Below are 12013 nucleotides of genomic sequence, written 5' to 3' on the forward strand. Positions count from 1 at the left end.
AGTGTACAGATCAGTGGTTTTGTTAAGTTCAGAGAGGTGTACAACCGTCACCATTTATCTATTTTTAGAATATTCTACTGTCCCTAAAAGAAACCCAAGAACTCCTCTGTTTTCTCAGCATCCTAAAGAAGGCATTTACAGAATGTACTTTAATTTCGTGGCAAATAATTCTATTTTTACAGAGGTATGCACTTTAAAAAATGCGCACTGTCTTTTAAGTTTGGCAATGTGAACTTGGCAAGAAATATAATTAAGCCAATATCTAAATTTATACCTTTGGTATCCTCACATCTATCACAAAGTAGGACCAAAACGAATTCCACTGCCACAGATTAGATAGAGTCGTTATATAAAAGATGAGACTCTGATTTCTAAGCATTTGCCTATTGGGATGTAATTAGATTAGTATTAAATGGAGTCAAAGCACATTCAAAAAGAGATTCAGATAAGAGGATGGATGACCTGTTCTCATTCTCTCTCTCTCTCTCTCTCTCCCTGTATGTGTGTGTGTGTGTGTATGGTTTCTTTTATGAGTAGTTCCCCAAGCAGATTTGTGAAGAGAAGGTTCCTTTTGGCTCTCCTCTTTCACACTCCACTAGGATACAGCTGCTATAACAAACACATCCAGAACCCAGAGGCTGAGGAAGAACAGCCCTGAGAGGGGCAGGCAAGCAGGAGGTTTCACACCTCCTGCTGTCAAGAGTCAGCCAGACCCACTGGTTTCTTCCACTGTTGTGCTCTGCTGTGGCCTGGGGTGGTGTCCTTAAAACCGGCTGTTATGAATAGAACTGTGTCCCTCCCAAAATTTCTATGTTGAAGCTCTAATCCCAAATGTGACTGGATTTGGAGGTAGGGCCTAGAAAGAGGTCATAAAGATTCAGTGAGGTCATAAGAGTGGGGCCTTAATCCCACAGGATTGGGGGCCTTGCACAAGGAGGAAGAGATAGCAGAGGTCCCTCTCCACGTGTGCACCAAGGGAAGGCCACGTGAAGACACAGTGAGACGGCACCATCTATAAGCCAGGAGAGGCCTCACCAGAAACCAAGCCTCATGGCCCCTAGATCTCAGATTTCTACTTGCAGAGCTGGTAAGAAAATCTATATCTGTGATGTAAGCTACCCATACTGTGGTATTTTGTTATGGTGGCCTTAGCTGACTAACACCCTAGATAGCTAGCACCATTCTCAATCTTGTACACAGGAAGGAGAAAAGAGACATACTGGAAAATAAGCAACTTCCTTTTAAGGATATGATATAGAAATTGCAAATATTATCTCTTCTAACTTCTCCTTGTCCAGAATTTAGACACATGGACACGCCTAGCCATAAGGAAGGTTAGAAAATATCTAATGGTTTACCTTGCTTCTTGCTAAAACTCTGTGTGTGTGTATGTGTGTGTGTGTGTGTGTGTGTGTGTTAGTTTATTTAAAAGGCAGGAGGGGGAAATGTACACTGGGGGCCTAGGCCTAGTAGTCTCTGCAACAAACAATCTTCCTCCCAATTTTAGCATCTCTTTCATAGGTGTCTCTTAGTGACTCATAAGCTTCCCAACTTTGTAGAACTCTCCTGTAGACAGTTCCTTATATTCTGAACTTTGATATTTGATCCAGCTCTTCAAAGTTTTTTGCCATCCTGTTTCTCTCTCTCTTTTTTTTTTTTTTAAGATTTTATTTATTTGACAGAGATCACAAGTAGGCAGAGAATCAGGCAGAGAGAGAGAGTAGGAAGCAGGCTCCCCGCTGAGCAGAGAGCCCGATGCGGGGCTCGATCTCAGGACCCTGAGATCATGACCTGAGCGGAAGGCAGAGGCTTAAGCCACTGAGCCACCCAGGTGCCCCATTGCCATCCTGTTGCATTCCTCAGCTCTATATTCTTAGTGCTGAACTTACTGGTTTATACTAAAATATTAATAGATGATAAATTAGTGGCTACTGGGTAATAATTCTCCCAAATAACTTATTTTATTTTTAATATAAACCTTTAGGAATTGCTAAATCTTGACCTAAATTGGTAAAAATCTACATGAATCATGGAGATAGGTAAGGAAGAAATGTGGGGCCATTGTTTTCAGTATCACTGAGATACTGCAGAAGTTGTTGCCTAGACTTAGGATTTACTCCTTCAAGATAACACAATGACTAACATCTTCAAGTCTTAATATTTTTTAACCAATTGTCCCCTTCCCCCTCCCATTTATTCTGTTGAGAGGAGGCTTCCTCTTGCACACTTGCATCTATCCCACATTCAGAAAGACTCCATGACATCAACAGATGGTCTAGAGACAGAAAGAACTGCATGCTCTAAGGAGAGATCTAAGAGAAAGCCCGCTTACGACCCGGCCAGGGCATCTTCCTTTAGTAAGAAAGATGTGTTGGCTACGTACTATGCCAAGGTGCGGGGGGTACCTAGAGCCATGAGCGAGACAGATCTGGATCCATTTTCACGGTGCTTAGAGATTTGCAAAGACTATAATAATGGGCTAATTTGTGTCTCTGCATCCAGAAGAAATGAACTCCTGTCTCTAGCAAGTTGTGCTGTTGAGAGTAAAAGGGGGAGAACCCAGAACACTAGAATGGATACATGTGCTTTCTCTATCTCTGTGCCCAGGTTGCTCCTCTTCAAAGGCTGCTTTCTGTGTCCTATCAGTGACCATACCCACGTCCAGGGGAACACTAACAACACTGCCCTGATGTCAGATACCCTCAGCCTGTGTTGGCTTCCTGCCTGCTTGTCGTGCTTTGTGATTCTTTGTAGTCCACTCTAATGGACAAGTGAAAACATTTAGCATGTAGCAGATGCGAATGAGGAGAGGATCTTCAGAACCGATAATCCTTAATTAAAAGCATAACACTCTCTAGATTTACGTCTCAGGACCACATAACACATAAAGTATTTTGATAATGAAATTCAGCTGGTACTCTCTCCCTATAATGGCTCTTCTTGGATAGAAGCCAAATGGATTAAAGTTGTACCAAATTTGATCCTGTACCAGGAGGTATTATCATTAAGCTTTAATATATACAATTCAGCTTATGCATTTCTACCAGGAGAGCCAAAATTAATTTAATTTTATGAGGGTCAAGGGACAACTGCCGTGTGTGCATGTGAGGGGGCTCAGGATGGGGTTTGGCTTCCTCATCATAGAGCATGTCAGCAGTGATGATGTTCAGGTTTCCTAATCCGCTGAGAAGAGGGGCAGGAAGGCGTGAGTGAGGGCACGGGACAATTGGGCTCCGCCAAAGCTCCTCACAGCTGATCCTTCCCACAGCAGCCTTGTATGGGGGCCAGCACATTTTTGTGTAAATGGACAAACAATAAATACTTTAGGTTTTGTGCACGTAAGAACCCCATTACAACTACTCAATGGGGCCTCTGTAATGAGAAAAGACTTATGGACAAAATATGAAAGAATGAATGACTCTGGATATGTGCCAAGAAAACTGGATTTATGTACATGGGAACTGCAATTTTAGGTAACATTAGTATGTCATAAAACAATCTTCCTTTGATTTTTATTTTCAACCATTTATAAATGTACAAACATCTTTGCGCATAGGGCAAAGCCAAACCCTGGCCTGGTTCTCACTCAAGGAGAAACTACTGAGTGTCTGCATGTGCCACGCAGTGTTCTCAGAGCAAGGATCTCTGCAGCAAACAGAAAACTTCCCTGCCTGCACAGAGCTTACATTCTACATTTGTCCCCTGCCATCGCTTATCATCCGGGAAAAAGTTAACTATAGTGATGATGGGTATGGGTGCAAGTCCCAGACCCTGTTACAGAACATCAGGGCCACACCCACACAGGGCCCTGACTTCAATGGCAAGCATGTTCTTTGTACAGACCTTTATGATAATCCTTCTCGCATTACATTACATGTCATTTATTCCTCATCCCTAGCACAGTGTCTGGCACAGAAGAGACATTTAGTACTACATTTAAAGGAAACCAATGTGCTAGTAGCATTATTTTATGTACTAAAGAGAAAAACTGTTGCCAATTAACTGTAAGATGGTCATCTTGGAGAGAGGCACCCATGTTTCAGAGATGTTAAAATGTGAAAGAAAGAAATGTGATACACTCTATGGAACAGGGCAAATGTTTCCTAGCTAAATTGTTCTCTATCCCAATTCATTCTGAACATGTAGAATAGAAATTTATAAGGAGGCGCAGGAAGAGTCAAAATCCTCACCTTGGGTGGCCCTGTGGAAACAGTCAGGTGACCATGGTCCGCCTGCACTCCTGTGACCCTTTGCATCTGTGTGCTGAAGATGCTCCCTCCCTCCCTAAAGGCTTCCTTGCTCTCCCTGCAGGTTCCTGGGCTGCCTCTGGAGTAGCCTTGCCTCCTTCTTGCCAGTCTGGTGGTGAGTGGTGCAGAAATGTTTTAATTAATGGTGAACTTCTCCAAGTTGAAGTGCAAACAATTACAGCTCAATTTTACTTTCGGCCTCATTTTCGGCATTTCCATTCTCTCCTCCCTCCCCATTAGATGATTCCGTTTCACAGTCTGTAAAGCTGGCTAATGGCTCTGCTTGCAGAAGAGAGGGCATTGTTTCTCTCTCCTGCAATTAAAAGCTGCTGAGCGACAAAGCCAGAACTCTGGGGCTCACTCAACATTGCTAGGGGAGTCCTTCCAAAAGGTGGACACCGCACACTTCTCTAGTTGGGGCATGATTTCTTTTTCCAAGAAGGGATCACGTCTTCTCCAGAACAACTGTTTGCACACAAGACTCCAAGAAAGTTCATAGCACACATCACAAGTACATCTGATACGTAAGTGAAGTGATCTGTAGCACTGCTAATTAGACCTAAATTCTTGATTTACTATTTATAAAACAAAATTGATTATTACTTCATCAACAACATTTAAAGCATCATTAAGAGAGGTCTGCTCCAGCAGCCTCAGGTTAAATTTTTTAACAAGCACTTTAGTTGCTAATCTGTGTTATTGCCAACATATGTAAACTTCCTAATGCTAATTGCATTCAGCTGTGAATCAAACAATGTCTAATTCTCTTCAGGATTAATTATGCACATGTGCTGCCTGCATTCCTAAACATGGTTCTCATAAATAATAAGAGATATATCTAAGCAGATGGGATTTTTCCAACTAAATGATCTGTTTATCATGAATAAAACAAATGACACATTCTAGACTTCAAATGCAGAGTCACAACTTCACATATTTTTAGCATTAATAATTACCCCCACAATTGTTTGTGTGAACACAGTTTTGAACAATTGAGCAGCAAACCATGTTTGCTCACAAGCTATATTTATCTCTTACCACACTGAAAAATTTTTTTGAACTGAGAACTGGGAACAGAGTAGTTATTTCATGTGCTGACTGGGTAAAGATAATTGTACACTGTAAAGATTCAACTTCTGTGATCCCTAGGGAGTTATTTTTAAATGGACTTTGTAATTAAACTGATAAAATGTTATACGGTCTTCTTACTTTAGAGAACAGAACATGTTTGTGGGCATCTTTTCTAGCGTTGTAATTTCTAGAATCATTTCAATAGTTCCATTCAATTCTTTGTTCCTGCAACAAAGATAATTTTGAAAGAAAATGTACTTGCATAAAAAAGAAAAGAAACATAGGAAAATGTATAGAACTGTTGCTAATCTATTCTATTTCTATGGGGTTTTATTCACTTGTGTAGTGTACCCATAGTATTTTCATAGTAATATGAGCCAAAGTTGAATTGGCATGCATTGGCATTCCAGAAAAAATAAGAGTATTTTCCTTTGAGGAGGGAAATCCGTAACAGCTTTTTCTAAGTGTAGTTGAAAACTTAATACCAAGTCCATGACTGTCTCCCTTCCTCTCTATCCTTTTTATCCCTTAGTGACCAAAATTTATCTGCCTTGTCCATGACCATTTTTCCTGGATTTTGCTAAGTAGCTAAGCTAGTTGATATACTAGTTGATTTATTATTTAAACTACAGCTCTAAAGAGTACATAAGTGTATATAAACCTTAGGATACAAAGAGACCTGAGTTTGAATCCTGTTTCTACTACCTAACAGCACTGTGAACTTACAAGTTATTTAGCTTCACTATGAAATTTATTTTCTTCACCTCTGAAAGATGACAGCACCTCCCTTTTGGTTCATGTGAGGATTTACGGAACCTTCACTGTTCCTGTGCATAGCTGGTAGAAGATGCTCAGCTAACAGGAATTCTTTCCCTTTTTCTTGTCTTAATTCTCTCTCAGCAGTCACACCCAGAGCCTTCACAAAAAGGAGACACATGGAACTTTCAGTGGAAGATAGACCTAGCAGGAACAGAATTTTCTGGAACTTCTCAACCTCACCTAAGTCCATCGTTTACTTCCATGGTCTATCAAAAAAAAATCATTTCTTGTCCTAAATTATATAATTCTTACTTAGCTTAATCACAGTACATGCACTCCTTAAAAGCACAGACTTTGTGATTATACCAGTGCAATAATATAACCCTGCCGTGGTTTTCACAGGAACACTTAAAAACATGACCTATGTGATGTAGTCATAAATTAAAACATTGGAGCAAATATTAATTCAAGCTGGCAAACCTGGTAGCTTAGGTTATTTAACTGGGGCAGTGACTATTTCAAGCTCTTCTGATGGCCCATTTTTGGCTAAGCAATCAGCCAAGGCCCTCCCTTCTAGTTTTGTGAAGAAATCCTAGGATTCTGGTCTCATGTTGCTGGTTAGTAGGTGATGGTGTGAATGTGGTTAACGGCAGCCGTAGAATGTGGAGGGAAGTATTCTCTGGCACAAACTGCTGTTTCTCAAACATTTCAAGGGCAGACATTCTCGCCCCTTCCCTTTACATCCATGGAACAGCCCTGGAACCCACCTCTCACCTCTATCCAAGTGAGGTGTAATCTTGCCCTCATTCAACATTTGACTCACCTCGATTAGGTGGATACCGCTCAGGTTCTTCAAGTATCGGAAAAGGTTTTTTCCTTCTTTAATCAAATTTTTAGATTGAGAATTCAATTGGACACTAGAAAATCAGAACTAAAAGCAAAGGCAAAATAAAACAAAACAAACAAAACTCTGGACTTGGTCCTGCCAATAACTTCCTTTGTCTGCGGATAGTCTCAGTACAATTCATGTTTCTGTTACACGATAACTGAGGTATTTTCGATACCGAGACATAAAAGCACAATTATATCCAACAGCTGCATTTCCCAAGCCAGGAAAGTAGGTATTTGAGATGGTTTCCCATCAAGTTAAAACTGAAATGGTTACTGGGACGCCTGGGTGGCTCAGTTGGTTAAGCCGCTGCCTTTGGCTCAGGTCATGATCCCAGGGTCCTGGGATCAAGTCCCATATCCGGCTCCTTGCTTATTGGGGAGCCTGCTTCTCTCTCTGCCTCTGCCTGCAACTCTGCCTGCTTGTGCTCTCTCTCTCTCTGACAAATAAATAAATAAATAAAATCTTAAAAAACAAACAGATGGTTATTGAATTTCACCTTGCCTCAGTCTCCTCATCTGTAAAGAGGAGACAAAAATAGTAAATCTCTTTTAAGATCCTTGAGGATTAAATAAAATAATAAAATGCTTAGAACAATGCCTAGCAGTAAGTGCTTAATACTTGTTTTCTTCTATTGTTGTCATTAAGAACTTATAAATTCAACCAACCCAAACTCTCCAACACATTTTTGGCCTTAATATGACTTTCTTATTAATCATGGATTTGAGTAAATAATCTACAAAGTAAATGATGCACGGGGATTTAAAAATGTCTGTCTATCCTTAAAACTGACAAGCATCCAAAAATACAAAAGGAAGAAAAGGAATAAAACACTGGATTAATGCAGGAAATGGTGTGATTGGAAATTCTGGTGGCTGCACAATGTATCTGCCCAGGGCACTGAGCCCGAGGGTGTTTTTATGTTTTTTTTTTCCCCCTTCACTTTTCTCTGGGCTCAGGCCCACATGTAAATGCAAGCATCACTCCATTCTCCTCCCCATTAGTGTCTTTCCAGACTTGATAAGGATATTCATGCTGTTCCCAAGGGTTTAATAATTGCCAAAAGATGCATTAAATGATAACACTGATTGTGGAGTACTTTAAGTCACTAAATTCTCTTTCTAACAATTAATTTCATATCCTTCCAAAAACAATTTTAACTGCTTGGCATGCAGCTTATGGTACTTAATATTATACTGACATTTAAACAAGTCTAAATTTGCTAGTTTCATTAACCAGCTTTACGCTAAAATTTATTTGATTTCTAAAACGTACGTTTGGCAACGAATGCGCTATCTCATATAATGTAAAGGGTACTTGGGTAGGAGGCTGCCGTCCAAACATGTTCAACTGCTTGCTAATGGATGTTAAAGAAATTTCCCCTGTTCAGTGTCAAAATTTTAAGTCTGGGGACTTGAAAGTGAAGTGAACTTAGATGAATAAACAAACTCATTTCTATATAGTTTATTTGAAATATAAAAAGGAAGAGCAGAGAAAATTGCCTGTACACCTTCAGCTTTCACTATCAAAAATATTACCCCACTGGTCATAGATATTACTAAATTTTTACACATCAGGTCCCAGCTTAAAAATAACAAGGCTAAAATGAAACATAACAAGGAAAATTATCATCAGTGTAATCTGTCATCAGATAAATACATATTTTATTTTATCGTCATATTTGGACTTTATCCTCTGATTTCTAGGGCTCCTTCTGGTTTAGAAGTGAACCATTCCTAGTTCTTCTAAGATTTTTGAATTTGCATATACATTTATTCTGGTGAGTTACCAATAATTAGTTACCCTAATTATTCTAAATACTTAATTAGAAAGATGAAAAATATCATCACAAGGCTACATTATGACTTTTGTGGGCCCTAGGAAATTTTGTCTTCCTGGGTGCCTTCCTCCATTAAAAATATTGTATGAAAAATTATATTTTACAGTTGCACTTGTATAAAGCTGAATATATTAAGATCATGTGTTAAAATATTTTCTTCTACTTAAAAGTTTATTTTAAAATTCTTATTTAATTTTCTTTAAATTTTTATTCTTAACCATTTTTGTTAATTTTTATTTTTAACAAATTGACAGACCCTGTAAATTATCGTGGGTTCTAGCCACTGTCTATTCTAATGAGTAAGTTGGCCCTGATTCATCTACTCGACTTGGTGTATCTGCAGGCTCCCAAAGTCATCTAGGGTGGTGTTTTCTCAAATTTTAATCAGTACAAAAATCAGAGAAATGTTAAAATGCAGGTTCTGATTCAGTAAGTATGTAGTGCGGCATGAGCTTCTACCTCTCTGACAAGTTCCCAGGTTATGCTAAGGCTGCTGTTCTGTGGACCACACTGTGGTTCACACTCTATTACATATATATTATATAGAATTATAATCCCCATACCCAGACCCATACTTGTATCTGAATCTGTATCTGGAAGCAGATATGCCAACATATTAGCAGGAATCATTTATTTATGGTGGAAATCTAGAGGATATCTAGTATAATCTGTGTAGTTCACTGTTCATCAATCCTCTTCACTGAGCATGTGTCAATTTTCTAAATAAAATATTTTTTATCTTAGATGGTTAGAAATAATATATACTACAAATATATCCATGAAAAAAGGCAACATACACCAGTCAAGGTACAATACACAAAATGTCATTTTGATTGTCGTGTAAGAAGAGATGGGGTAAATAAAACCTGGCTATTAAGGAAGTAAAATGATATTTCAATATGAAAGTATACTTAATAGAACTCAGAGTTTTGCATTTTTTACAGTGAAAGACAATTAAGTTTTAAAAACATATTCTTTTAACAGACTATATTATTCTCCAGATTTTTTATTTATCTTTTCACCTATGTGACCAATACATTCTAAACACTTACTGTGTAATTGCTAAATCTTGCTTTTTAGTGAGTGAATAAATACATAAAAAGTCCATTTACTCTAATATTCTTAGCAATGTGCAACATAATCAATAATGAGCAAATCCAAGAAAATGGCTGAAAATTCAGAGACTATTACACAGGTTGTTATCATAACTTGAAAGACACCTACCACGCTATTCATTCCAATTCTTAAATATCATTGGCACTTAAACGTTAAAAAATTTGCCTTTGGGGATCTACAACACTACCCAAAAGTTTACTTTTACAATTTTTTTAGAAGTTAAAACATTGCTCATGAAATATGTTAAGTTTATCTGAATAACATAAAGTAGTATTACTTCACTTTTTCCATGAAATCTTAATGGACATTCTTTTTATCACCTTAATTTATTATAAAGTAGTGATTTTTTTTCTTTCAAAATCTCATATTTTAACTTACAGTATGTGAACATTTTTTTCTAAGTCTTTTTCTAATCATCCATCAGGCTCTGATAGTTATAAATGCTAGCTTAAATCCAAATGATGTGAACAGAAAAGAAAATAAAAATCCATAGTTTGAGATTGGACAAATATATTTTGCTTGGCAGTCAAGATCTCATATAACTGAATAATACAGTATGTCATCGCAACATAACAAATACAGTATATATGTATATATATATAATCTTTGAAGTTTTAATGTTCTCTTTGTGCTATACCTTTTAAAATTTTATTTATAACCAGTATATGACATATAAACAATGGAAAGCTTTCAAAGTTGAATTCATTACAGGTATTAAATGCACCCATAATTATACCTTTCTCCATTCACTTGAGGTGACCTGTTATTTGGCACTTTTTGGATGGAAATATTCTTATTCAATTCATGGAATGTTTTCAACTATATTAGTGCAGTATGTAGTAACTGCCTTATCCAGACATATAATTCTTACAGAAATACTGGAATGGAACTCCATGAAATTAATATTCTGTGTTTCCCCTGCAGACCCTTAGAAAGAGGAATTTTATATGATTTTTGCAGAAACCTGATATAAGCCTGTATAACTTAAGGATCACATTCAGGTTATTTCCCATAATTACTTAGCACCAGGCCAACACCCTGTATACAATGCCATATTTATTTTAGGTGAACTATAGTTTTGAGGTTTTATAATTTCTTTGCGTAATGTGTATATTTAGAAAATATATACATACGGTTGACAGACATTATAACTATCCCTGCTATACAATAGAGCCATTGAGCCTTTGTCTCTGATTCATATAAACATGATCTTATGAACTGTTTTAAACTTCAGGAAACAGATTACTTTATCCCGTATGCCAAATTTTAAAATTTTTATGGTGATATGTATATATACAATATTTATACATGTTAAAGAGATTCATGATTGCCTATGTAAGTCTGTCTAAATTAATTTATTCATGTATTTCCCCTGAAAGGCTTCACAACTGGTCCTTTGGTGGTGAGAAACATGATGTCATGGAGAACCAGTGACCTAACTACTAAGTAGAGTCGCTTCTAGAAAACTAAATCATTTAGGGATGCAGTGATATTTGTAATTATGTAAAATATGAAATATAAAAAGAACATATGAAACATCTATGTGACTTAGGAAGCACAGTAAGAAAAGATCCTCACGATTCTACCACACAATCTAAGAACTAGAGTTACTAAAGGTGTTTCATCTGTTCCTATTTTCCCATTCCTTTTCCTCTAGAGGAATCAGAGGAGGTAATCGCTACATTGAATTTTGTGTTTACCAAATCCTTTTAAAAATAGTTTCATCACAACAAAATGTGTTATTTAGATTTGGCTGCTATGGAGTTTTACAAAAATGATGTACTACGTGATCATTAGTTTTCAATGTTCTAGAGAAGGGACTGGCCACCTACAGCCATGGGCCAAATCTGACCACGAGTCAGATGTATTTTATGCAATGTCCAATTTTTCCACAATGGCAGGAAGACCTGGCAGAGTACCTGGTGTGCCTTACTGTCTGAAACAAAGCCTCCAATAATCACTTCAATTATCAGAGATTAGTAATTGGAAGATTACTAATTACTAATTACTAATTACATCACAAATCTCTGAAGGACTAAAAATTCCTCCTAAATTTTAAAGGACTAAAATCAATTTGTTTCAAACTTATTA

General features: G+C 37.5%; 1 long non-coding RNA gene across 8 annotated transcripts in view; it reads left to right on the forward strand.

Moving 5' to 3' along the window:
• The first annotated feature begins 921 nt into the window (after positions 1-921).
• Positions 922-12013, forward strand: part of LOC101679517 — a 66430-nt gene continuing 55338 nt past the window's right edge. For 3 of the 8 annotated variants that reach the window (XR_001177391.2, XR_001177390.2, XR_001177386.2), the window contains exons 1-3: positions 922-1087; positions 4312-4362; positions 8673-8746. This is a non-coding gene — a long non-coding RNA (uncharacterized LOC101679517). Of the gene's footprint in view, positions 1088-4311; positions 4363-8672; positions 8747-9060; positions 9106-12013 lie in introns of all 8 variants that reach the window. The other 5 variants (XR_001177396.2, XR_001177395.2, XR_001177392.2 and 2 more) reach the window with 4 other exon arrangements.

This window comes from Mustela putorius, unplaced genomic scaffold, assembly GCF_011764305.1.
Source record: "Mustela putorius furo isolate JIRA1106 unplaced genomic scaffold, ASM1176430v1.1 tig00003845_pilon_pilon_pilon, whole genome shotgun sequence".
Taxonomy (NCBI): domain Eukaryota; kingdom Metazoa; phylum Chordata; class Mammalia; order Carnivora; family Mustelidae; genus Mustela; species Mustela putorius.